General features: G+C 47.2%; 1 long non-coding RNA gene across 1 annotated transcript; it reads right to left on the bottom strand.

Moving 5' to 3' along the window:
• Positions 1-4,543: 4,543 nt before the first annotated feature.
• LOC125425794 lies at positions 4,544-22,203 on the bottom strand. The gene is made up of 3 exons (XR_007243451.1): positions 22,001-22,203; positions 16,023-16,109; positions 4,544-4,592 (listed from the first exon to the last, which is right to left on the bottom strand). It is a non-coding gene; the product is annotated as an uncharacterized LOC125425794 (long non-coding RNA).
• Positions 22,204-23,368: the final 1,165 nt, after the last annotated feature.

The following is a 23,368-nucleotide window of genomic DNA, read 5'->3' on the forward strand; positions in this document are numbered from 1 at the left end:
AGAAGAAGAAGAAGAAGAAGAAGAAGAAGAAGAAGAAGAAGAAGAAGAAGAAGAAGAAGAAGAAGAAGGAGGAGGAGGAGGAGGAGGAGGAGGAGGAGGAGGAGGAGGAGGAGTTGCAGAGCTGGGAATCAAACCTGGTTCCTCCAGATTAGATACATGAGCTCTTAACCTCCTACGCCACTGCTGCTCCTGAAGGTGAACTCTAATCTGCAGAACAGGGCTTGATTTTCCACTCCTCCACATGAGCAGAGGAGTCTTATCTGGTGAACTGGAGCTTTTTCCTCCGCTCCTGCACTTGAAGCCTTCTGGATGACCTTGGGCCAGTCCCAGTTCTCTCTGAACTCTCTTAGCCCCACCTGCCTCACAATGTGTCTGTTGTGGGGAGAGGAAGGGAAAGGGGTTTGTGAGCTGTGTTGAGACTCCTTACTGTTGAGAAAAGCACGGTATAAAACCAAAACTCTCCTTCTTCTACTACTCTGTGACTGTAGGGCAAAATCCCCATAATGGGAACAGGTCTTCATAGGACTTCTTCGTGCAAGCAAGGGCCCTGGGGCCCAAAGAGTGTTAAATGTTCTATTTTTCACAAGTCCTTTTATTTGGTCAATAGCTCAGATGGGTGACAGGGAGTATCCATGGAATCTGAGAGCACTAAATATGGTAAAAGGAAGGTTTTAGTCCAGTAGCACCTTAGAGGCCAACAAGATTGTCAGGATAGAAGTGTTCAAGCGTCAAAGTTTCCTTTGTCAGATAGGATGCAAGATAGGAGCAGCAGTGGCGTAGGAGGTTAAGAACTCGTGTATCTAATCTGGAGGAACCGGGTTTGATTCCCAGCTCTGCCGCCTGAGCTGTGGAGGCTTATCTGGGGAATTCAGATTAGCCTGCACACTCCCACACACGCCAGCTGGGTGACCTTGGGCTGGTCACAGCTTCTCGGAGCTCTCTCAGCCCCACCTACCTCACAGGGTGTTTGTTGTGAGGGGGGAAGGGAAAGGAGATTGTAAGCCCCTTTGAATCTCCTGCAGAAGAGAAAGGGGGATATAAATCCAAACTCTTCTTCTTCTTCTATATCCCTGGCAAATAAACATTTTTTTTTCAATCTGCTCAACCAAACAGACCTCCAATGGCCTGCTGGGCAAAAGCTCCACCCCCTTTCTCAAAACACAGGGCTGAGTGGGCGCCACAATGCCCCTGGGCACCACATTCGGGGACCCCTTTCACACTTGCTCCAAGATAAGTAAATATTACTCAACAGTCTGGGGGCTGAGCAAAATTTCAGATTCTGCATCTCTGCGGTTTTCAGGCCGTTCCCCCAAGTACAGAATTAGTTGCTTTCTCTCTCTGCTTAAAAAGAACTTTCACAACGTTAGCACTAACCTTCACTTCCTCTGGTCGAGGCAACTCTTTCCTATGCTCCGCAACGGCCTCTTCGAATCCTCGCATCCATTCCATGTGGCTCTGCGGAAAAGAGACCCGGTCCGTAAAGCTGGCCGACCAACACAGCGGTCTTGCCAAGTTCAGAAGAAGACAAATTAACTAGCTGTCGACGGCAGGACTCTAGTCAGCAGCTCCCGTTTAATAGCAGCCAAGCTCTTAGACAGCATGGGTTGCCTGTTTAGTCTCCATGCCACAAAATAAAATTTGGGCTTCTTTGTAGAGGCTGCTAAAAGCCGCCGCCCCCTGCCCCCCGAGGTCACTTCTTTGGTTTGATCAATGAACAGGGCCCAGGAGAACATATGGGGTCAAATTTCCCCTGACTACGGCCACATAGTCACATTGGTGGGGGGCGGAAAATCACCCCCTACACTCCTCCTCTTTCCCCCCAGGTCCATACACTGACTTCAAGACCTGGTGCAAAAAAACGTTGTTCGGTCATGGCGGGGGAGGGTGGCCACCCATACGGGGGGGGGGGCGGGACTCAGTGCACCTAGCTTCGTGGTGGCGAACCTTTGGCACTCCAGATGTTATGGACTACAATTCCCATCAGCCCCTGCCAGAATGGCTAATTGGCCATGCTGGAAGGGGCTGATGGGAATTGTAGTCCATAACATCTGGAGTGCCAAAGGTTCGCCACCACTGAGTCCTAGCTACATTTTCCCTAGATATGCCTCTGGCAATGAGCACTTGATCCTGTCCTAAAACACAATTCTATGAACTTAGATAGATCGGGGGGGGGGGGGGGCGGGGGGGGTTGAGCCACTGCTTGGTTCTCATGGCCTTTCTTACATGACCCGGGTAACGCCAATCACCACTTTGGGGTCAGGAAGAAATGTTCCTCCAGATCAGATGGGCCAAGGATCCTGGATATCTTTTTGCCTCCATATGAGCATGGGGGAATGGGGGCAAAGGGTAGTTATGAATTTCCTGTGTTGGGTAGGGCTGTGTTGGGTAGGGGGAGATGACCCCTGAGGTCCCTTCCAGTTCTTTGTTTCTATGAAAGCGTGTGCCGGCAAACTGAGGCTCCTGGAACTTGATACAGCGCAACTGCAGCCTACACTTGGCAGAGGCTGATGACAAAACATAGAATTCTTAAAAGGAGAGGGGAAACAAAGCAGGATTATCCAACTGGGAAAGCAGACCAGAGCTTGAAAGGTTAGCTTATATCCGTGGTGGCGAACCTTTGGCACTCCAGATGTTATGGACTACAATTCCCATCAGCCCCTTCCGGCCATGCTGGCAGGGGCTGATGGGAATTGTATTCCATAACATCTGGAGTGCCAAAGATTCGCCACCACTGGCTTATATAGTCAAGACACTTCGTAGGTGGGACAAATCAAAGAGCAGTCTTTCCCGATTGGCAGACTGTTTCATCAGCTGTCGGAACTGAGCAATAGAAGTTTGCAAAGCAGAGCTCTGGACAGCCAGAAGCAAAGTGTATTTCTGATGTTACAAGGATGCTCTTCCAGAGTTTAGAGCTGAAATCAATCAATCAATCAATCAATCAATCAATCAATCAGTCAATCAATCTAATCAATCCAATCCAATGAAGTGGGAAGACTCTTAATCATTTTGCTTTTGAATCCAGAAGCTAGCTACTAAATTTTAGCAGTGTCGGACCCACATTTCAGCCTTCATAGTGACACTGAAAATACAGTCCTAAACTTCTGCTACTATTAAAAACAACCCTAGGCACCACAATGATGATTTCTAGGCACCACGGCATTCCTTGGTGTTGGGGATTTCATCGAAGATCATAGAGTTGGAAGAGACCCCCCCAAGCTGGCCATCAGAGTCCAACCCCTGCAATGCAGGGAACACACACAATCAAAGCACAGATGGCCATCCAGCTTAGCCTTAAACACCTCCAAAGAAGGAGAGACTCCACCACACTCTGAAGGTTGTGCATTCCACTGTTGAACAGCCCTGACAGGAAGTTTTTCCTGATGTTTAGGTGGAGTATCTTTTCCTTCACCTTGAACCCATTCCTCCTGGTTCTAGTCTCTGGAGCAGCAGAAAACAAGCTTGCCCCCTCCCCAACATGACATCCCTTCAAAGTATCTAAAGCTTATGGCTATCATTGGGCTACCTTTTAAGCATTCCTCTTCACCAAACTAAACATCCCTTGAAGCTCCCTGAGCCTCTCCTGCTGCAGGGGGCAGGGATTTCTCACGCTTTGACTGAGCGCATTTTTTTGCTGCCTCCCTCCTCCTGGACCTGTTCCAGAGGAGGGCAACCAAGCTCCGGATCTAAATGGAATTGAGATGTCCAGTTCATCCAGGGACAAACCAGGTGAACGAAAAGGGAATGTGTTGGCGCTTTGGATCTCCAATCTGTAGAATGGGAGCAATGGCAAACACAGGGGGGAGCTGCCTTATACTGAAACAGTCATTTGAAGTGCCTGAAGTTGCTAGATTCTAAAAAAAAGCAAAAGGCAAGGCAGACCAATCCGACAGGAGATTCCCCGAGGGCGGCCCGGATAGGTCTGAACCTTTGCAGCTGGAAGCCACCCAGCCTGTGGCTTGAGCTACAAGGGGGCCGGGGGGGGGGCGGTGCACCATGCACCAGGCGCCATGCCTGGAGTTGTATGGAAAATCACCCCAGGCCCACCCCCCTTCCCCCCCCTGCAGCACTGCCCTCCCACGGCCCCCACCCTTCATCCCCTTCCCACACACTTTACCTTAGTCCCTTTCCTTTTCCTAAGAACTTTTTCAGGCTAAAAAGAGGCTCTGTTCACAGTACAGGCTACAAAACAGCCTGAGGGATCCACCGTTCCCAGGGAGACCTTGGGGCTTGCTAAAGTCTCCTGGGATGTATAGTTCCCATCAGGCCGTTTAAAAGCCCTGAGAACTGCAAATAGAGCCTTTTTTTTCACCCTGAAAAAGATCTAGGAAAATGGAAAGGAACTAAGGTAAGTATGGGAGGGGGGGAGGGGCGAATATAGACCGCTTTACTGGGCGCAGTTTGGCTATACAGCTACGCCTCTGCACTCCAGCTCCCTCTGTAGCAATACCTATCAAGGGGATCCGGCTTCACACAGCTTCAGGCAGCACGAGCTATCTTACCAAAGTGGAAGGAAGAGACACGGCGGGGAACAGCTTCTTGTGGAGGCGGCTCTAAGTCTCCTTTTCAGCCAACTCTGCAGACAGTTGCCTCTCCTGGATTGGAAACAACGGAAAGAAAAAACAAGGACAAATAAATAGAGAAATCACGGAAGCCCCACTGGAAAAAGCAAGGTCTGCCTGGCCAGCCTGGCTGAAATTCTGTTCCCCCGAAGTTCGGGTCCTAGCAAAATTTGGAGCAACAAAACCAGTTTTAACTCGGGCGGCCCTTCTTGCATTTCTAATATAGAATTCCTTTAGGGTGCAGGGTTTCTGTGGTTACGTTTTGGATGGCTCAGCTGCTTTTCCTGGAGAAGCATCCGCAAGAAAACCCAATCAATTTTCTCATGTGCCTTCCTGGACCCTTTTATAGTTTTAGGCCAGTAGCTGGCTTTGGTCTGCAGTATGAGGGCAGGATTCGAATCCAGGAGAATCTTAAAGATCAGCAAGATTTCCAAGGAATCAGTGTTATGGCAATTGCACCCTGACAAAGGTTCTTGTCATGGTCAGGATAGCCCAGGCTCATCCAGATCCGGGAAGCTAAGGGCTTTGGCCTTTGGTGTAGTGGTTAACAGCGGTGGATCTCTAATCTGGAGAACAGGTTTCGGATTCCCCTGCTCATCCATGTAAAGTCTGCCGTCGGTGACCTTGGGCTAGTCACAGTTCTCTCAGAACTCTCTCTAGCCTCACACCTACCTCCCACAGGGTGTCTGTTTGGAGGGAGAGTGAAGGGGAAGGCGTTTGAAGAAACCTTGAGACTCCTTATAGGAGAGAAAGGCGGGGTATAAACCCAACCGCCTTTTCTATTTAGACTAAAATCCAGGATATCTGAAGCCTATTCTGGCCCTCAGCTTACCCTATGTGGGGTGGGTGAGCACCTTTGCAGGTAAAGGTTCCTTTCAATGCCCCTTTAGCACCCCATCATAAGCACTGGGAGATGCCGCATTGGACTGTCACAGCACTGTTAAACAGGATGCTAGATCAGCAAAATCTACTTGATAGTTTATCATGTGATGCAGCCTCTTTCTGGCTCTAATTAGGAAAAAGACTTTGTGATTGGTTGATATACCAGATAAAAGGGGGCAGGTACTGCTTGGCAAAGCACTTTGTCTGTGCAACCAATATTTGTGAACAATAAAAGTAGGGACCAGCTTCTGTGAAGCCGAATAGCTATTAATGCGTGTGAGTTCCTACTGGAGTTCCTGGAGAGAGTGGCACTGCTCTGCCACTAGGGGTTTTACTCCCCCCCATCCTTCTCACAGAGTTATGGGCCCAGCCCATAAGCTTACTTTCGATGAATAAGGCCTCGCGTGGTTGCTGTGTGTCGGCGCCTGAAAAGCGTTGGTGTTCCAGATGGCTTCTGGTCTTCAGCCTACATGCCTATGACAAAGCTGAATGAGCCGGAACTATGCTACCTGAAGTGTGCAGATGAAGGCCTATCTCCTGAAGGGCGATTTGTGGACGGGCTATAAATAATCACCGCCTAATCATCCTGACTGCTGGAAGTAGGTTCGATGCAGAGGAGAAAGTGCTCGTGGATCTATTCTTCTGGCTGTAAGAGATCGTCTCAGTGCTCCTGCACCTCCAAACCCTCCACTGCTGGTTTCCTCTGACATCTCATCTGCTCATGCTAATCTCTTCCCCGGGTTTCAGAGTAGAACTTCCTGTGAGCCAAGAGGGTCCCTTTGCAAATGAGGGGAACTTCGAGGGGTACCAGGAATCTCCTGCTTAGATCTCCAAGTATCTCACAAGCAGATCAGGACGGGTGTTTGAGAAACTGACCTCCTGCCCTTTCAGAAAGCCTGCTTCCCAGAGCATGGAAGGTGGAACACATTTTTTATTCTTGTGGCACAATAACAGGGGAGGAAGCCAGAGCCAAGTAGAGCTGGGAAGTGATCTATCTGCTCAACGCAGGACCTTTGGGTGTCGAGTGGATGAGTGTAAGAGCCAGCGTGGAATAGTGGTTAAGAGCAGGGTGCTCTTTTAATCCCTGGAGGAACAAGGTTTGATTCCTCACTCCTCCCACTTTGAGTGGCAGAGACTTATCTGGCTTTCCGCACTCTCTACATTCCTGCTGGGTAGACCTTTGGGCTAATTCACAGTTCTCTCAGACTCTCTCTCAACCCCACCCTACCTCACAAGGTGTCTGTTGTGGGGAGAGGAAGGGAAAGGGAACTTTTGTAAGCCACCTTGAGTCTCACTTACAGGAGAAAACTCTTCTTCTTTTTCATAATTAGAGCTATGTTATGTAGGAATGTGCAGGCTAGCTTCAAACAGCTGTCCAAGGAGAGGTGCCCCTGGGTCATTATTTTAGGAGAGTACAGCCTTAGAGAGTTGAAGATTTGGAAACTGGCACTGGGAAGATGAATGGAGGGGGGTTGCCTAGCAACAGCATGAAAGGCAGGGGATGCAAACTGGGGTTAATAGGAGAGGAGCCCTGTGTGAAAGGTTTAGCTTCGACAAAAATCCTTGAAGTGCACCTGCCTGAACTCCAATCAATAAAATCAATGCCATATCTACTGAGTCTGTTTATTGGGAGTGGCCACGGGACATGAGAGTTCTTTATGTGGAACATTGGGAAGCAAGAAACTACCGACCACACTGCCACGCACTTGAGCCCAGAAAACCCGCAAACAGCCAGCCTTTCAAATACACTGGAAGTTTTTTTTTTTTAATTGTCTGGTTTGATGGTTAGAGCTGATCACAAAATTGGAACGAAAAGATTGAAGGAACTTAACAAGTGGTGGGGCAGATAGATGTTCTCCCCTCTGGAACCAGCAGAGAGGAGTAGCAGCAGTGGGAAGAAGACTTTGGCCAGGAGGAAGAGCAGAGTGACTCCTGCTGGTGTTCATTTTGGAGAGCTTTTTTTTCTCAAAGCCACAGCTTTTAAAAAACAGTGGTATTTTAACAGGGGGTTATCTCTTTCTCTCCTTGTAAGGCTCTAATGAGCCAAGGCTGCTGAATCTGCTGAAGGTGTGGGAAGCTTAACAGGGAATTAGCAGAAGTTCATCTCTTGTTCCTCTTTGTCCCTAAGAGGTGGGGCTTTGTCCTGAGAGGTGGGGCTTTAGTTCAGTCTCTGGAACTAGCGGCGCGCTCTTAGTGGCCCGGCGTGCAATTTTAATTTTAATTTTTTTAAAAATTAATAAGGACATATTTGACAGATGAGTACGTTGCAGATAGCTCCAGAGGGACACTGACTAAAAAGAAAGCTTAATATTTAAATATCTAAACAAATTTGATATGAAGGCAGAAAGCCAGCAGGGGATGAGGGGGGCTTTCCAGTGTTTTGCACTGAGTGTCACATGTATGACTATCTGCCACTAGGACAGAAGTCGGTGGGTGTGCCACTCGCTGCAATGAGCTCCTGGCACCTCAAAGGAACGATGTGCGTTCTCTTGAAGCCAAGGTGGCAGACCTGGAGAAGCTGAAAGAGGCAGAGAGGGGTGACAGACGAGGCTTTCAGGGACCTAACAGCCGGGTCCCCACTCCCAAGGTGACATCTCTTCAGATGTCATGGAGAATGAAGGTCTTGGGGACGGAGGGTGCCAGTCTGAGGTGGGGGAAGATGCTCCCTTAGATGGGGATCCCTTCCTTAACTGGTGAATCAGCTATCCTCTCAAGCTTACTGAGGATACCCCTCGGGAGGTGGGGGGCTCCTTGTAGTGGGTGATTCGATTATTAGGAAATGTGGTAGAGAGTTGGGTTTGTGGAGAGGCATTGATGACCGCGATGGTGACTTGCCTGCCTGGTCGCGAAGGTTGCTTGGGATGTCACGCCTCGTCTAGATAGGCTTTTAGACAGTGCTGGGGTGGAGTCAGCAGTTGTGGTCCACATTGGCACCAACGACATTGGGAAATGTAGCCGGGAGGTTCTGGAAGCTAAATTCTAGGCTGCTAGGGAAACAGGTTGAAGTCCAGGACCTCCAAGGTGGCATTCTCAGAAATGCGCTACCCGTTCCATCGCCGCAGGGCGAGCTAGGGCAAGCGGAGATACAGGGTCTCAATGGAAGTGGATGAGAAGGTGGTGTAAGACAGAGGGTTTCAGATTTGTCAGGAACTGGGGAACCTTTTGGGACAAGGACGAGGTACCTGTACAAACGGGACCGGAGCTTCATCTTAACCAAAGAGGGAACCAGGGCTGCTGGCGCTTAACAGCATTAAAAAAGGTGGCAAGAACAGCTTTTAAACTGGATCACTGAGGGAAAGCTCGACAGGTGAGCTGAGGTACGACTTAGGTTCGGAATACAGTATCACAATGGGGATGCAGACAGAGAGGGAGGTTTTTCTAAATCAACCACATACAAGCCGAGGAACATAGCAATGTGTGCATGTGACAAGGGATAGTGTCTACAAAAAGATCGACTTGAGTGGGTAAAGCCACATCAATCAATCCAGGTGGCTAAGGACAGAGACAGGGTATACAGGTGTCTCTATGCTAGCCAGTAGAAGCATTCGACCCGAAAATGGGGGAGCTAGGAGTACCACCAGAGTTTTTTGAAGGAGGACTTTGATATAGTGGGCATTACAGAGACATGGTGGAATGAGGAGAGAACCAGTGGGATGCTGTTATACCAGGCTACAGGAAGAGCTCTATTAGGAAGGATAGGACAGAGGCGCATTGGGGGTGGAGCGTTGCCCTTTACATCCAAAGGAATACATAGTATCACATAAAATAGACAATGCAAGGGGAGCTGGTTCCCCTACAGAGAATCACTGTGGATATCAATACTCAGGTGTGAAGGACAGTTTAATATTAATAGGAATATATTATCGCCCCCCAGACCAAAAGTGCACAAGAGGATTCTGAGATGGAAAAAGAAATTAGAGAGGCCAACAAAAACAAAAATGTAGTGGTAATGGGTGATTTTAACTATCCCCATATAAACTGGAAAAAAATGCATGTTCAGGTCATAGTAAGGAGAGAGCATTCCTGGATATGCTAAATGACTGTGGCTTAGAGCAGATGGTTGTGGAACCAACCAGGGAGAGGTGATCCTAGATCTAATTCTATGGGACCCAGGACCTGAAGATGCGGGAAGTCAGTGTTGTTGAGCCGATAGGGAACAGCGACCACAATGCTGTCAGATTCAGTATCTCAGCATGCGAACAAGTGGCAACTACTAATGTAGTTACATTCGCCTTCAGAAAGGGAAATTCTACTGGCAAAGATAGGGAGGGGGGATGAGTAGCGCAGGAAGCTGAAAGGAGAAAAATCGGAGAGAGTCAAAACTGTCCAGGAGTGCTTGGAGGTTATTTAAAACACAGTAATAAAAGCTCAGCTGGAATGTGTTCCTACAGGTTCTCAGAAAAGGCAGCACCCAGTCTGGGCAGTTAAGAAAGCCACCATGGTTAACAAGAGAGAGGTTGAGGGAAATTTATCCAGAAAAAAGAAAAATGTCTATTACAAAATGGAAGTCCAGTTTGACTGATGAAGAATATGAGAGGGAACACAAATGGTGGCAAAAGAGAAGCAGAAGTTAGCTGTAAGGGGAGAGGCAAAAAAAAGGATTATGAGGAACGCATGGCTGCGAAGATCCAGCAACAAAACAGTTCTTCAAGTACATCAAAAAGCAGCAGGAAGCCAGCAAGGGAAGCTGTGTAGGCCCGTTAGATGACAAAGGAACAAAAGGTGTGCTAAAAGATGAGAGGGAGATTGCAGAGAAGCTGAATGAATGCTTTGCATCTGTCTTCACCCAAGAGGAGGTGAGGACCATACTTGCACCTAAACCCAGCTTCTGAGGAGGCTTAATCCGAGGAACTAAGCGAAGATAGTGGTAGACAAGGAAAAGAAGTTCTGGCAGCCATTGATAAACTAAATGTTACCAAATCCCCTGGCCCAGATTGCATTCACCCAAGAGTTCTTAAAAGAGCCTCAAGCATGAAATTGCTGATCTTCTCACTTTAATATGAAACTTATCCCCTGAAATCAGGCTCCATCCCTGAAGACTGGAAGATGGCCAATGTCACACCAATCTTTAAGAAAGGATCTAGGGGGGACCCGGGAAATTACAGGCCAGTCAGTTTGACATCTGTTCCTGGTAAATTAGTAGAATCTATCATTAAAGATAAAATTATAAAACCATGTAGAAAAGCAAGACCTGCTGAGAAAGAGTCAGCATGGCTTTTGCAGAGGCAAATCCTGTCTTTACAAACTTCACTAGAGTTCTTTGAGGGTGTAGACAGGCATGTGGACAGGGGTGAACCGGGTGGACATTGTCTACTTGGATTTCCAAGAGGCTTTTTTTTGACAAAGTTCCTCACCAGGAGACTGTTGAGAAAACTCAGCAATGAAGGAATAAGAGGGGAAGTCCTCCTATGGATTAAAAGCTGGTTGAGAAACAGGAAACAAAGAAAGTGGAATTGTAAATGGGAAGTTCTCACAATGGAGAGATGTCCAGGAGTGGTGTCCCCCAAGCTGATCCGCTTTTGGGACCAGTGCTCTTTAACCTATTCATAAGCCAATGACCTGGAAGTAGGGGTGGGTACTGGCGTGGTGGGCCAAGTTTGCAGATGATACCAAATTATATAGGGTGGTGGAGAAACCGCGAAAGGATTGAAAAGAAAGAGCTCCAAGCGGACCTTTGATAAATTAGGTGAGTAGGCTAAGAAATGGCAAATGCAGTTCAATGTAGCAAAATGTAAAAGTGATGCACATAGGGGCAAAAAATCCAAACTTCACATACACGCTACTCACATGACCAGGAAAGGGATTTAGGCGTCTTAGTTGATAGTTCCATGGGAATGTCAACTCAATGCATGGCAGCTGTAAAAAAGGCAAACTCTATGCTGGGGGTCAGTAGGAAAGGAATGGAGAATAAAACTGCAAAGATTGTCATGCCCTTATGTAAAGCAGTGGTGCGACCGCACGTGGAGTACTGTAGCCAGTTCTGGTCGCCGCATCTCAAAAAAAGGATATTGAGGAGATAGAAAAAAAGTGCAGAGAAAGGGGCAACAAGGATGATTGAGGACTGGAGCACCTTCCCTATGAGGGAGAGGCTGCAGCGTTTGGGACCTCTTTAGTTTGGAGAGGGAGGCGGACTGAGGGGATATGGATTGAAGTCTACAAAATTATGCATGGGGTAGAAAATGTTGACAGAGAGAAATTTTTCTCTCTTTCTCCTGTCAATACTAGAACCAGGGGCATTCATTGAAAATGCTGGGGGGAAGAATTAGGACTAATAAAAGGAAACACTTCTTCACTAACGTGTGATTGGTGTATGGAATATGCTGCCACAGGAGGTGGTGGATGGCCACTAACCTGGATAGCTTTAAAAGGGGCTCGGACAGATTTATGGAGGAGAAGTCGATTTATGGCTACCAATCTTGATCATCCTTGATCTGAGATTGCAAATGCCTTAACAGACCAGGTGATTGGGAGCTACAGCCGCAGAAGGCCATTGCGTTCACATCCTACATGTGAGCTCCCAAAGGCACCTGGTGGGCCACTGCGAGTAGCAGAGAGCTGGACTAGATGGACTTTGGTCTGATCCAGCTGGCTTGTTCTTATGTTCTTATGTTCTTATGATATCCTGGGTGCTAATTCCAAGTCTTCAAACAGATGTTTTGTTTAAAATTTTTCTTAAAACTTCATAGGAAGGAGATGCCATTATGCTATTCGCTCCACTTTCCCCCAAGCACAGAGGTTGTGGACCCAACTGGCAGTATTTTAACTAATTGAGGAGCAGCAGTGGCGTAGTGGTTAAGAGCAGGTGAACTCTAATCTGGGGAACTGGGTTTAATTCCCTGCTCTGCCACTTGAGCTGTGGAGGCTTATCTGGGGAACTAGATTAGCCTGTGCAGTCCAACACACGCCAGCTGGGTGACCTTGGGCTAGTCACAGTTCTTCAAAGCTCTCTCAGCCCCACCTACCTGACAGGGTGTTTGTTGCTGGGGGGGAGGGAAAGGAGATTGTAAGCCCCTCTGAGTTCCTACTGAGTTCCTGAGAGTGGCACTGCTCTGCTACTAGGAGTTTTACCCGATCCTTCACAGGTTATGGGCCCAGCTTTATAGGAGAAAAAAAGGGGGTATAAATTCAAACTCTTCTCCTTCTAATTCTTAATATAGTTTTATTAAAAGTGCATCGTTCCAAAAGAGTTACATCATTCTAAGCCTATTCAGTGGGCCTGAAAAGTGTGTTTATTTTATTAAAACATTTACAACCTACACTTCCTTGTGGTTCAAGGTGATTTGCAAATTGTAACTCTGCTTAAGATAACACTGTGAGTTACTTTAGCTTATTCTTGAAAAAGTTTTTTTTTAAATATAACTTCTGTAAGGGAAAGGAATTCTTAGTTAGGATGAGAAGAAAAATCACAGAGGGCTTACCAAGAGAAAAAGCAGCTCACCGTGGGTGAAACATATTTTATGAAACTTTTTTTTAAAGCAAGGGACATCTTCCTGCAGTCTAAATACATCGATTCTGGAGCTAGGGTATTTTTAAAAGAGTTCATGTGTATGCATGTATGACTTAATGAGAGCCAGCGTGATATGGTAGTTAAGTTGTCGGACTAGGATCTGGGAAACACAAGTTCGAATCTCCACTCTGCCATGGAAACTTGCTGGGTGACCTTGGGCCTGTCACCAACGGTTAGCTCGACCTTGGCAACCATTTGGATGGGAGCCCTCCAAGGAATAACAAGGGGTTGGTACAGTGGAACCTCGGTTTTCATCGGTTTCGGTTTTCATCGATTTTTTCAGTGAAAAATTTGTCTCGGTTTTCATCGATTTGCCTCGGTTTTCATCTATCTGCAGTAAGGTGCAGGGGTTTGTGGAGAAAAATCACCCGGACAAAGCTGTTGCAGGCCATGTCTGCAACTTGTTTAATGACAATGTCATTTCAGACAAATCTTAAAGAGGCGTCAGAAACAGACCTCTTGGGACAGCTTTCTGGTGCGACATTGGTCCACTGGCTCTGAAGCTGGTCCTAGTGTTATTGTTTGTGACTGTTTTCAGCATTAAACACTATGTTCATTCACCAAAAATGTGTTTTTGGTATGTTTTTGGGAGTGCCTAGAGCGGATTAATTGGATTTACATTGATTCCTATGGAGAAGTTTGCCTCGGTTTTCATCAGTTTCGGTTTTCATTGATTCTTTTCGGACGGACTGCTAACGAAAACCGAGGTTCCACTGTAATGGCGAATCACCTCTGAACATCTCTAGCCTTGAAACCCTGTGGAGTCATAAAATCAGCTGCGGCTTGACGACAAAAAAATGACTGCCATACCAACATAGCTAGTATTTATAAAGGACTGTTACCCATCATAGACCATTGAGATATAGCAGGATAGATTTCACCTGGAGGAAAACCAATCCCAACACTGACAATATCTGGCTCTACTTGGAATGTCAGCAGCTAAATGATGTCATCAAGAGAGATGGCTGAACACGCTGCTTAACTATACTACTGAGTGGACTGGGACTTCAAAATGCTTCCTACGTCTGGTCTGGGTTCGATCCTTCTATTTCAAACTTCCTCAGTTGGGCACCAAGTCCCACTTCTATTTTTCCCCCCTTCCACCAGTGTTATTAGGACTGCCCGGCAACTGGCAAGAAGGTTATTATGAGTCACGGCATCCCTTCACCGCTGCATCCCTTCCAGTTACTTAGGACAACTCTAGGAAATTAATATCCAATAGTGTATAGCAGATAAGTTCCAAAACACAAAGATCTATCCCACTAATACACAAGCCTCAATATAAAGGGCAAAGTGCGTTTATTGTGCTAGAGTGACTTCTAAACATCCACTTATCACTATAGCTAACAGACTACCACTGTTTACTATTGCCTAATTCTAACACATAACAAATACTTATCGCCAAACATACAACTCTTACTCATAACAAACAATTTAGACACTACAATCCTGCATGTGAGCTCCCAAAGGCACCTGGTGGGCCACTGCGAGTAGCAGAGTGCTGGACTAGATGGACTCTGGTCTGATCCAGCAGGCTCGTTCTTATGTTCTTAAGAAACCATTAAGAATGCAGAGGTTGGGGAGGTTACCCCTTAACTCATCAGTTTATGTAGTCCGATTATATTAGCTTCCTCCTCTTCTTGGACCACGAAACCAAAACAACTCAATTGTCCATAACAAAATTCCAATTAGGCACAACTTCTCTCCGTCTGAGAGTCTACAATGGGTTCCACGGTATCATCCCGGGTTTTCCAAAAAGGCAATCTTCTTCAGTAGAAGCTGAGCTTCAGGTAGTCAGTAATTTGATAAGTGTATCATAAGCTGTTAAGCTGCCTGTCCCTCTTGACTTGTTATGAATAACAGCTGTACATTTTATTACCGAAGGCTTCCATGGCCGGAATCACTGGGGTGCTGTGTGGTTTCCGGGCTGTATGGCCGTGTTCCAGCAGCATTCTCTGCTGACGTTTCGCCTGCATCTGTGGCTGGCATCTTCAGAGGATCTACAGATGCACGCGAAACGTCAGCAGAGAATGCTGCTGGAACACGGCCATACAGCCCGGCAACCACAGAGCACCCCAGTTGTACATTTGGTAATATTTGTTATGTGTTAGAATTAGGCAATAGCAAATAGTGATTGTTAGGTACAGTGATAAGTGGATGTTTAGAAATCACACTAGCACAATAAACGCACTGTGCCCTTTATATTGAGACTTGTGTATTAGCGGGATATATTATTATTATTATTTATTGTATTTATAAACCGCCCTCCCCCCAGAGGGCTTAGGGCGGTGAACAAACAAACAGATAGAGCACAATAAAAACAAGTTATAGATAATCATTAAATATGGCTCTATATGTTAAAATCAACCCCCAATTAAATGCAGCATCTTAATATCAGAATTACCGATGGCGTCCTACTCATGGTCCCCTAAGAAAGGGGGGAGGAAGAGGGAGGGGGGGAACGGCAGGGTCCACAGGTGTTAGAAAAAAGGGGGGGCATCAGCGGCCGGGCTCCCCAAAGGCAATATCTTTGTGTTTTGTAGCTCCAGGAAACTGCCACAAAATCTATGGTAAAACTACTGCTTCTGGCAATTCCTAGACACACCCTATGCCACTTCTGAGAGTGGTGTAGTGGCATAGAGGACGCCGACTTTTTCTTTCTCTCGTGCTGCTTTAGGATTATGCATTACCTGACTGGCAAGTCAATTTAGCAACCAAGAAAACCAAGGTAGGGGCAGTCACCAAGATTTTTTAAGATACCTCCTCCGAAGAGAGAGAGATCGCACAGGCCTGCAGCTCTAAACAAACTGTTCAAGCAAAACAATGAAAACAAACAGAAAATCAACAGGCCCTCAAATCAAACTACAAACGAACGTAAAAATGAGAAGATCAGGGTTACAGGCACAAGCAGAAATGAGAGAGAGAAAGAGAGAGAGGGAGGGCGTGCATTGAGAAGAGAGTATCTTTAAACTGCAGTAAAAGTTAAACGCTCCCGCTCGGTTTCAAAAAGGCGGGCTCGAGATCCGTTTCTGTCTGTAACGCAAATGGTTTCTAGCATTTCAAGTTATTACAACCTTGGCCGTCTTGATCTCTCTGTCCTGCAGCAATTTTTCTGTTGAGGCCAATGCTTCCATGGCTTTCCAGTTTTTCTCCCGGAGGTCCTAATCGTTTTTAGAAAGAATGGGTTCAGTTTCAGCCAAGAATTAAACTCTTTTTTTTTTGTCTGCTTTCACTTTCAGAGAAGGTGAGCATTTTATCAGCAATACTGGCAAAAACGAAGGGGGGGCGCTCGCTCGGATGAGGCACACCAGATAGAGGTAAGGGGTATGTCTAGGAGAGGGGCTTTTGCATGGGACAGTTTCAAAAAAACCCCGAAAAATAAAACCATTTGCTGATCATTTCCTTACGCATCCCTCCCATCTATTGCTGGCTCTGAGGCTACCAAGGCATCGTTACCAGGAACGCCACACTTTGACTGCACTTATCAGGAAGAAAAAGGAGAAATATTCAAGAGACAACACCGCACAGAGTCACACATGCACACCCTAAACAAGGAAGAAACACCCGCTGAGGTCCATTTAAATTGGCTGCAGTGACTAGTAGCCATGGTCGCTGAATGGAACTTCCCCGTTCAGAAGCAGTCAAGCTTTAAAAACCAGTGCCAAGAGGCAACATATGGGAATGGCCTCGGCCTGTCTGCCCTGTGGTTGGATCTCCAGAGGAACTGGTTGGCCACTCTGTGAGACAGGATGCTGGACTAGATGGACCACCAGTTTGATCCAGCAGAGCCATTCTTATGTTCTTATGAAGGCCCCTGCCTCTTTGCCCTGCTGTTGGACCACCAGAGGAACTGGTTGGCCACTGAGTGAGACAGGATATTTGAACTAGATGGACCACTGGTCTGATCCAACAGGGTTCTTCTGATGTTCTTGTGAAGGCCCTGGCCTCTGTGTCCTGTTATTGGCCCTCCAGAAGAACTGGTTGGCCACTATGTGAGAAGGGATGTTGGACTTGATAGACCAATGGTCTGAGCCAACAGGGCTCTTCTGATGTTCTAATGAAGGTCTCAATCTCTATGCCCTGTTGTTGGTCCTCCAGAGGAACTGGTTGGCCACTGTGAGACACAGGATGCGGGACTAGATGGGCCACTGGTCTGATCCAGGAAGGCTCTTCTGATGCTCTCATGAGAGCCTCAGCCTCTATGCCCTGTTGTTGGCCCTCTAGAGGAACTAGCTGACTACTGTGTGATACAGGATGCTGGACTAGATGAACCACTGCGTCTGTGTGATGGTCACAAGTCACAAGAGCCTGTGTTGGCTGTGGATGACCAGACTTCATTGACTACACCTAGGAATTTTTGTAAGCCACATCTTGCTTCCCAATAAAATATTTTGTTGCTCAGAGAGTGGGCAAATATTTTGGATTGTTTTGCTATATAGTATTATTAAGGTCCTATCAAAGATGTTCTTATAAATACAATCAACTTGGGAAGCACCTCCTCCCATGCAAATCAACTACCTTATCAAATCAACTCAAAAGGCTTTGAATTCCACCTTCTCTAGGGAACTACTCTAGGGAATTACTATTTAGTTTGGAGAGGAGACGGCTGAGGGGGGATATGATTGAAGTCTATAAAATTATGCATGGGGTAGAAAATGTTGACAGAGAGGAATTTTTCTCTCTTTCTCACAATACTAGAACCAGGGGGCATTCATTGAAAATGCTGGGGGGAAGAATTAGGACGAATAAAAGGAAACACTTCTTCACGCAACGTGTGATTGGTGTTTGGAATATGCTGCCACAGGAGGTGGTGATGGCCACTAACCTGGATAGCTTTAAAAGGGGCTTGGACAGGTTTATGGAGGAGAAGTTGATCTATGGCTCCCAATCTTGATCCTCCTTGATCTGAGATTGCAAATGCCTTAACAGTCCAGGTGCTCGGGAGCAGCAGCAGCCGCAGAAGGCCATTGCTTTCACATCCTGCACGTGAGCTCCCAAAGGCACCTGGTGGGCCACTGCGAGTAGCAGAGAGCTGGACTAGATGGACTCTGGTCTGATTGAGTTGGCTTGTTCTTATGTTCTTATGACCAATGGTTTGATCCAGCAAGGCTCTTCTGATGCTCTCAGCCTCTATGCCCTCTAGAGGAACTAGCTGACTACTGTGTGATATAGGATGCTGCACTAAATGAACCACTGCGTCTGTGTGATGGTCACAAGGATGCGAATGACCAGACTTCATTGACTACACCTAGGAATTTTTGCAAGCCACATCTTGCTTCCCAATAAAATATTTTGTTGCCCAGAGAGTGGGCAAATATTTTGGATTGTTTTGCTATATAGTATTATTAAGGTCCTATCAAAGACGTTCTCATAAATTCAATCAACTTGGGAAGCACCGCCTCCCATGCAAATCAACTACCTTATGAGATCAACTCAAAAGGCTTTGAATTCCACCTTCTCTAGGGAACAGGCTGGCCTCCCTAGCTTATTCTGACCTAGATGGCCCAGGCTAGCCTCATCTCATCAGCTCTTGGAAGCGAAGCAAGGTTGACCCTCAGTAGTACTTAGATGGGAAGCTCAGCATGGAAATCCAAGGTTGCTACACAGAGGCAGCCAATAGGAAACCACCTCCGTTCACCTGTTGCCTTGAAAACTCTATAGGTTGCCACAAATCAGCTGTGACGTGACAACACTTTCAAACCATGAAACTGGCCTCCACCAGCAAGGCCTTTTTGGGTGCATCCCCCGAACTCTGGAGTGGTACTCAGCGGGAAATGTGTGCGGCCGTTTTCCTGTGGTCATTTTGGAGGCAAGTGAACAGCTTTTTAGTGGTTGACTGGATTGGTTGGCGGAGTCTCCTTCTTTGGAGGTTTTTAAACAGAGGCTGGAAGGCCATCTGTCAGGAGTGCTTTGACTATATGTGTTCCTGCATGGCAGGGGGTTGGACTTGATGGCCCTTGGGGGTCTCTTCCAACTCTATGATTCTATGACTACCCCACTGAACATTCTGTTATTTTTAAAGTTATTTTTAAAGTTATTTTTGCTTTATGGTCTTTCTTTCTTTCTGACCTTTTACATCCATCGCATTCATCATTTCGTCGATAGGAGGAATTTTTTGTGCGTGTGCAGGCTCTTTAGGTGAGAAAAGACAACACAGCTCAATGTACTGTCAAAGGCTTTCCTGGCCAGAATCAATTTGCTGTTATGGGTTTTCCAGGCTTTGTGGCTGTGGTCTGGTAGTTTTGCTCCTAATGTTTCCCTCGCATCTATGACTGGCATCTTCAAAGGCACGTCACTAGAAGATGCGTTTCTCTCCGTGGTTCGGTCTATGCCACAGAGAGAAACACATCTGTTTCACCCATATCGATAGCTGGCATTTTAAAAGTTATTTTTGCTTTATGGTCTTTCTTTCTTTCTTTCTTTCTGACCTTTTACATATCGCATTCATCATTTCGTCGATAGGAGGAATTTTTTGTGAGTGTGCAGGCTCTTTAGGTGAGAAAAGACAACAGATCTGAAGATGCCAGCCACAGATGCAGGCGAAACGTCAGGAGAGAATGCTGCTAGAACACGGCCATACAGCCCGGAAACCACACAGCACCCCATTAGGAGCAAAACTACCAGACCACAGCCACACAGCCTGGAAAACCCACAACAGCCAGACAGCTCCCTAAAAGTTTGTTTCGGGGGGGCGGATAAGAACTCGTCTCTTTGCTTTTTTCGTTATCTATTCCTCCTCGCCCCCAATAAAGCAGTGCTTGAATTGAAATCGCCCAAAGTGCTATCAATATGCGCAATCGGAAAAGAGAGAAAAAGGCAGGCGCTGAACATCTTTGCAAAGGGGAAGTCAGCGGATTGCAAATAAAACTTTGAAAAAGTGGTGTTTGATGGCGCCAAATGTCCCAGCTCAAGGAGTTAAGGGGGGAAAGGGTGCAAGCCAAAAAAATCTCTGCAGCAGGTGAAATGGAAATGCGTAAAAATCATGCGCAAGGTGACAAAAGTCGGCTTCAACTGAGCTGTGACTTCCTACGGTTCAGGCCTGGTGTGCGTCGCTAGTAGAACAGATATTCCATAAATGCATGTGCTAGGCACGAACAGTTCAGTTCTTTCCTTCTAGAACAGTGGTGGTGAACCTGGGTGCCAGAGGGTGGCACTCACAGCCCTTTCTGTGGGCACGCCCCCCCCCCCCCCACACACACACATCTAGGCTGGCCTGGGCCGCTGGGCTCGATTATTAGTATTAAACTTAAGACCTAGTTTTGGGGAAGCAGTGTAGGTAACCCTGTTAAGCGCTGTTAAACCCCACTGATTTTCATGGGAAGAACTAAAGCATGATCCTTTACCTGGGAGTAAGCTCGGTTGCTGGCAATGGGGCTTGCTTCTGAGTAAACCCTCCTAGAGTCGTGATTCATCCGTTCGAAGCGTTGCACAGTTGCTTCAAAGCAAAGCCACCGACTACCACCAAGCTTACACCCGAGTAATGTGCGCCTCGGAGCCAACCGTTTTTTCTAAACTAAAACCTCAGTATTCAGGTTAAATTGCCGTGTTGGCACTTTGCGAAAAATATGTGGGTTTTGGGTTGCAGTTTGGGCACTCGGTCTCGAAAAGGTTCGCCATCACTGTTCTAGAACTATCTCCTAAACAGAGGGGAGCCTGCTATTGGGCAAGAGAAAAGATGCCAGATTAATTCCCTTGGCCTCTTCAGCTCAAGGATCCTGGAGTGGCAGGAGATAATATCTAAGACCCCCGGGGGAGCCACTGCGCCACCCCAAGGCAGCGTATCGCAGTAGATGGATTCTGTGCGGCCGCTTTATACATTAAATCAGTTCCTCTTTGTGATGCAGGAAGCCGTGGTTCAGTGGAAGAGCATCTGGGGGTTTGACAGGCTGAAAGGGTTTGACAGGGCCGAGGTTGCCCAACAGGCTTCCATGGCAGAGTATGGGATTTGAACCCGGGTCTGACCGCTATGCTATGCTCCTGCCTATGCGGGGCTGTCTTTGAAGACTGGGGAAACATCAACTGCTGCAAAGCACAGTGCCCGGGGTGGGAGTGTCAGGGGGGTAGTATCTATATGAGATACGTTCCTGACTCGATATAACTGCTTAAAACAACAAATCAGTGCTGCTAAAAGATATATGTCACCAGCCTGCTTTATGTTGCCACTGCCATCTGAAGCATTCTTTCCTTGATCTTTACTTTATGGCTTCGCACGCTTTGTAGACAACTAGGCTTCCCCTGGTACTCCTGTCCCACGGGTTACACCCATTATCTTGTAGGGCAGGAAGCCAGGTGGCTTTCTCTTGCTATCTGCCACAGACCTTGGGGCACCTTAGCTCCAAAGACTGTTTTTCACAAACTCTTCGGAAAACGGGAGGGGGGGGGGTCTCTACGAGTTTGATAAAGGGGAGGTCCCAGGTTCAATCCCTGGCATCTCCAGCCAAAAGGACCAGGTAGCAGGTAAGGAACCTCACCCTGAGAACCCTGGAGAGCAGCTGCCAGTCTGAGTAGGCAATACTGACCTAGACAGGCCAGAGGTCTGATTCAGTAAAAGACAGCTTCATGGGAGTGTCTGTGGCTCAGTGATGGAGCATCTGCTTGCCATGCTGAAGGTTCCCCGGTTCAATCCTGGGCCTCTCCAGTTAAAAGGGCAAGGCAGTAGGTCAGTGGTGGCGAACCTTTGGCACTCCAGATGTTATGGACTACAATTCCCATCAGCCCCTGCCAGCATGGCCAATTGGCCATGCTGGAAGGGGCTAGTGGGAATTGTAGTCCATAACATCTGGAGTGCCAAAGGTTTGCCACCACGGCAGTAGGTGATGAGAAAGATCTTTGCTTATGACCCTGGAAAGCGGCTGCCAGCCTGAGTGGACAATACCGATCTGGGTGGATCGAAGGCCTGATAAGGCAGCTTCCTGTGTGTTCATGGGATCCGGGGCTTCCTGTCCGGCAGCCCTCAAAAGCTGAGCTGTGGAGCGCTCGAGCGGCGGCTCGCAAGCCGGCGTCCTCAGCAGAGTTCCACCCTCCCCAAAATATTTTGGAAACAGCGACTTACATTGTTTTTTTGCCTCTGCTGCTCCACGGCCTGCTTCTTGACGACTAACTCCCCCTGGAGGCTGGCGATCTCTTCCTCTTTCCTCGTAATGCTGAAGAAGGGAGAGAGTCACAAGTCATGAGGGGCTGGAAAAAAACCCCTCCTCTGCTCTTCAAACTTGTCCACACAACAGGCAGCAGAGACTCCAGAGTTAAACTGCCTTCCTGTGCAACCCATTCGTTTCCTTTCCAGGGAGAGTGTTTGCACAACGTCATGTTCCTCTCAAAGCCAATAGGGCAAAGAGGCTTTTAAAAAATTTCTGGGTCCAATTTCTGCTTGTGTCCCCATTTCTGCAATCTAAATTCGGTGACCCAAACTCTACTGAACTGTTTAACTGCATGTCCTACGCTGTTGATTGTATTTACATAGCATAATCCACCAAGGTGGACTATATATCTTTCTAATTCCCATCTGTGCCCCCACCGGTGCATATTTAAATCCGGAGATAGCGGACACACTTCCAGCGTGATGCAATGGTTAAGAGCAGGTAGACTCTAATATGGAGAACCGGGTTTGATTCCCTGCTCTGCCCCTTGAGCTGTGGAGGCTTATCTGGTGAACTAGATTAGCTTGTGCACTCCAACACATGCCAGCTGGGTGACCTTGGGCTAGCCACAGCTCTTTGGAGCTCTCTCAGCCCCACCCACATCACAGGGTGTTTGTTGTGGGAGGGAAAGGGGATTGTCACCCCCTTTGAGTCTCCTTACAGGAGAGAAAGGGGGGATATAAATCCAACTCTTCTTCTCACACACACTCACACACACACACACACACACACACACACACACACACTCACACACACACACACACACACACACACACACACACACACACACCCCAACAGATTTCTCTGCAGACTCATAGGAACACCCCCCCCCCACGCGGGTCTGCAGAAAAATCTGAAATAAAAAGGAGTTAAACTGTCTGATTTTTACAAAAGCATTCTCTGTGCATGCACAGAGAACGCACCTTCCATTAGCAGGTGCATCAGTGGCAGCCGAGTTTGGCACTGCTGGCAGGCTCATTTGCCCCGGAGGGGGAGGAAGCCTGGAACCATAATGGGGAGGAGGGGGGACATAGGGGCCCCTGGGAACTCAGGTGGAGAAGTCTGACAGATGTCTGTTAAAATACATCACACAAACATGTTGTTGCACCGTGCTTGACTCTTATCAGTAGAAAACTATACAGGAAAACCCCAATAAACTTACACATCAATATCTAAAAATACACATAAAATATCACAAAATATAGAAGAAGAAGAAGAAGAAGAAGAAGAAGAAGAAGAAGAAGAAGAAGAAGAAGAAGAAGAAGAAGAAGAAGAAGAGGAGG

This window comes from Sphaerodactylus townsendi, linkage group LG02, assembly GCF_021028975.2.
Source record: "Sphaerodactylus townsendi isolate TG3544 linkage group LG02, MPM_Stown_v2.3, whole genome shotgun sequence".
Lineage (NCBI taxonomy): Eukaryota > Metazoa > Chordata > Lepidosauria > Squamata > Sphaerodactylidae > Sphaerodactylus > Sphaerodactylus townsendi.